Raw genomic sequence first — 4,800 nt, forward strand, 5'->3', positions numbered from 1 at the left:
ATCCAAACAGTATGATTTTGATGCAAATTCCATGAGTTTTAGTTATATTACTTGAATGCTATGAATGGAAGATTTCTCATGAAATTTTGCAAGACTTTGATGCATTTGTTTGGATGATTTCAGGGAAGAAGAGGCTAAGCAAGGAAGCAACAAAATCAATAAAGGAAGCTTGAATATCACATGTGGAGTTTAAGTTCCAGTTTAAGCCTAAACTGGAGCTTAAACGCCAGAATCATGAAGGCTAAGAAATGCTGGAATTAAAGTTTAACCTCCAGTTTAACCTTAAACTGGAGGTTAAACGCCAGAATGAAAAGTCTCACCAACGAACCACTCAGGAAGGAGTTCCACGTTTAACCTCCAGTTTGACCTCAAACTGGAGGTTAAACGCCAGAATGAGAATGCCACTCAGGAAGGAGTTCCACGTTTAACCTCCAGTTTGACCTCAAACTGGAGGTTAAACGCCAGAATGGGAAAAGCACCAGGGAGCCATTTCCACGTTTAAGCTCCAGTTTGACCTCAAACTGGAGCTTAAACGTGTTCGACCAAGAACTCTCCTCCAGGGTTGCTCTCTCCATTTCCACGTTTAAGCTCCAGTTTGACCTCAAACTGGAGCTTAAACGTGTTCGACACCTCCAGGGCTACTCTTCTAAGCTTCCACGTTTAACCTCCAGTTTAACCTTAAACTGGAGGTTAAACGTGTTCGACATCCAGGATGCCTCCTTCCATTTCCACGTTTAACCTCCAGTTTAACCTTAAATTGGAGGTTAAACGTGTTCGACCTCCAGGGCTGCCCTTCCTATATCCACGTTTAAGCTTCAGTTTAACCTTAAACTGAAGCTTAAACGTGTTCGACTACATGACTCTCCAGGGCTGCCTTCTTCCATTTCCACGTTTAAGCTTCAGTTTAACCTTAAACTGAAGCTTAAACGTGCTTCTACAAAAGGCCTCACTGGAAGTGTCTGGCGTTTAAGCTGCAGTTTAAGCTTAAACTGCAACTTAAACGCCACTCTTGGAAAAGGTTTCTGGACCAAAAATATTGTGGTTTAAGTTAGTATTTGAGCACAAACATTAACTTAAACTTATTCTGGTATGAAACCCAATTGAATATCATGGTTTATGGGATTGGGCCTGAAGGATTGATGAGTCTGAAATTTCAATTTATTGAGTCATGTGCCATTATTTGATTATCACTAAGTTGGCTCAATGAATGTTACAGAATTTGGATCAGCAGCCTCATCAAGATTATGGATCATAACCCAAAGCAAAAGGAAAGCAAGGAGAGGCCTCAAAGCCCAAGAAACACAACAGAAGCTCAATATAGAAAGTGTATACATAGGATAGAATTTAAGTTAGAAGGCACTTTTTGAACTTTTACTTTTCACTTTTAGCTAGTTTTCATATCTTTGTAATTGAATTCAGAGCTATGACTCACTAAACCCCCTTTCATTGGGTTAGGGAGCTCTATTGTAATTCAATGAATCAATAATAGTTTATCTTCTTCTTCAATCTTTTCTCTTGAATTTTGTTAGAAAGTTTCTCGATCTAATTCCATTGGGTAGTTGTCTTGGGAAAGAAACTACCCATAATTGGAATCCTTCGGAACCTTGGGAAAGGAATGGAGGATTCATGCTAGAGAAGCTTTCTCACAGTGAATTGGATTGGGGTTTGGATGGATATTGTGACATGTAATCCTACCAAATTGTGGTTCATGAAACTGTGTGGTATAATCAGTAATCGAGCATCATCTCTTCTTCTGAACATTTAAACCAAGGGATTGGGAATTTGTTCATTTTTAGAGAGAATTGGTGAGCCAAGGGATTGGGATCCAATCATATAAGATTGCCAAGCAAAATTCAATGAACGCATTGCTTGAGGAAGAGATAAACATGTTTTGATTCGGAGATCTCAATATCTCCTATAACCCAATGAATCCCCCAAATCTGATTTCCATCTTCTCTTTACATTCTGCAACTCAATTCATGCAATCACCCCCATTCCCTTTTAATTTCAGCAATTTAGTTTCTGCTCTTTAATTCATGCAATTTAAGATTCCGCCATTTCAATTTCTTGTCATTTACTTTTCCCGCCAATTTTACATTCCGCAATTCTCATCTCAATCTTGATTCCGCTCAACTAGAACACACTTCTAATCCGAATTGCTCACTCAACCAATCCTTGTGGGATTCGACCTCACTCTATTGTGAGTTTTTACTTGACGATAACCGGTGCACTTGCCGGAAGGAATTTTGCCGATCGTGCAATTTCCTAAATCGTAGCATAACTAGTTTATGCGCATCAAGTTTATGGCGCCGTTGCCGGGGATTGGTTTTCGATTGACAATTCTCAAATTGGAAGTTAACTAGATTGAGCATTTTTTTTTGTTTTGATTAATTCAGTACAAGTTACTTGTTGAATTTTAATTTCTGCACATGTTTTCTTTCTTTATGCCTTTAAATTCAAGCAACTAACTCACTGACTCACTAACTGTTTGAATTAATTCCTCAATTGCTCTAACCATACTCATCCATTAACCAAGAGTATTTCACTTGTTTGTTGCCTGTGCTGTGTTCTTGTATGACAGGTAGGAGAGGAGAGACATCAACTCCTCCATATACCGAACCAGAGAGGACCCTTCATAGACTTAGAAGGGAAGCAAGAGGGAAGAGAGTACTGGGAGAAGAAGAATCTGAAGGAGAATCTGAGGACAATTTTGAGGAAGCTCTAGATCTCAACATGGATAGAGAAGTTCACAACCATGAGAGAGCTGATGGAAACAATGCCATTCCTGAGAGGAGGGTTCTTAGTTCATACATAAACCCAACCTCTGGGAATTGTGGTAGCAGCATCCAGAAACCACCCATTCAGGCCAACAATTTCGAGCTCAAACCACAGCTAATATCACTGGTGGAGAATCATTGTTCATTTGGTGGAAGTGCTAATGAAGATCCCAACCAACATCTCACAAAATTCCTGAGAATTTGTGACACTGTGAAGTCCAATGGAGTCCAGGAAGATGCCTATAAACTGCTTTTGTTCCCATTTTCACTTAGGGACAAAGCAGCTAAGTGGCTGGAATCATTCCCAAGGGGGAGTCTAACAACATGGGATGAGGTGGAAAGCAAGTTTCTGGCACGTTTCTACCCCCCACAAAAGGTCAATAGGCTTCGATCTGAGGTTCAAACTTTTAGACAACAAGATGGTGAAACTCTCTACGAGGCATGGGAGAGATTCAAGGATTTGACAAGGAAATGCCCACCAGACATGTTCCATGATTGGGTGCAATTGTATATTTTCTATGATGGACTCTCTTATGAATCAAGGAAGGCTGTAGACCATTCATCAGGAGGTTCATTGAACAGGAAAAAGACTGTGGAAGAGGCCATTGAAGTGATTGAGACAGTGGCTGAGAATGAGTACTACTATGCATCAGAAAGGCACAACACTAAGGGAGTCATGGAGCTGAACCATGTTGATACAATTCTAGCCCAAAACAAGGTGTTTGCCAAGCAACTAGCAGAGCTTACCAGGCAATTAGAAACAAAGCAAGTGGCTGCAATACACACACAAGATCAAGAGGAAGTAAGCATTGAAGGAGGTGATTGGGAAGAGGCCAATTATGTGGGAAACCAACAAAGGCAATCATATGATCCACACTCCAACACTTACAACCCAGGATGGAAAAATCACCCAAACTTTGGGTGGGGGAACCAACAAACCCAACCACAAAACCACAAACCTTACAACCACAACCAACATAACAATTCCACATACCAAAACTCCAACCAAAGATCATACCAAGCCACACAAAACACTTACCCCCAACCATCATATCATGGCCAAAATAATCAACCTACCCAACTTAATCCGAACCAACAATTTCAAGATCAATTAAACCGGATAGAAGGAATGCTTGTAACCATGAGTCAAGACATAACCGAATTGAAAGCTTTTAAGGAAGAAGTAAATTCTAACCTACAAAACCAAGGAGCTGCCATCCAGAAGCTAGAAAATCAAATTGTGTATTTGTCTAAGCAAACTCCTGGGACAAGCGTTTCTCATGCTGCCAAGGCTATTGCAAGGGAAGAATGTAAGGCCATAACCCTCAGAAGTGGGAAAAATCTAAAGGAGATCTCAAAGGAAACCACAGAGGATGAAGCAAAGGAAAATGTGAGAGATAAGGAACAAGGACAATCTTTTACATCGTCTGCAACAAAAGAAAAAGAAAAAGAGGTCCTGAAGCCTTATACACCTAAGGCACCATATCCTCAACGTTTGATGAAAAGTGAAAAGGATGGCCAATTCTCCAGGTTCTTGGAGATTTTCAAGAAGCTTCAAATCAACATTCCCTTTGCTGAGGCAATAGAGCAAATGCCACTCTATGCAAAATTCTTAAAAGAATTAATGACCAAGAAGAGAAGCTGGAGAAATGAGGAAACTGTGTTGTTAACTGAAGAATGCAGTGCCATCATTCAGCACAAATTGCCTCAGAAATTGAAGGACCCAGGCAGTTTCCAAATTCCCTGCATCATAGGAGAAGTCATGGTGGAGAAGGCCTTGTGTGACTTAGGGGCCAGCATCAATTTGATGTCTCTAACAATGATGAGAAGAATGAAGATTGAGGAAGCCAAACCAACAAGAATGGCCCTCCAATTGGCAGATCGAACTTTTAAATTCCCTCATGGGATAGTTGAAGATTTGTTGGTGAAAGTGGGAGATTTTATATTTCCTGCTGATTTTGTGGTGTTAGATATGGAGGAAGAAGCCAAAGCTTCAATAATTCTGGGAAGACCCTTCCTAGCT

General features: G+C 40.4%; 1 non-coding gene across 1 annotated transcript; it reads right to left on the reverse strand.

Annotated features, from left to right (window-relative positions):
• Positions 1 to 3,159: 3,159 nt before the first annotated feature.
• Positions 3,160 to 3,263, reverse strand: LOC112773573 (small nucleolar RNA R71). The gene has a single exon (XR_003188118.1). It is a non-coding gene; the product is annotated as a small nucleolar RNA R71 (small nucleolar RNA).
• Between the last annotated feature and the right edge of the window lie 1,537 nt (positions 3,264 to 4,800).

This window comes from Arachis hypogaea, chromosome 18, assembly GCF_003086295.3.
Source record: "Arachis hypogaea cultivar Tifrunner chromosome 18, arahy.Tifrunner.gnm2.J5K5, whole genome shotgun sequence".
NCBI classification, from domain to species: domain Eukaryota; kingdom Viridiplantae; phylum Streptophyta; class Magnoliopsida; order Fabales; family Fabaceae; genus Arachis; species Arachis hypogaea.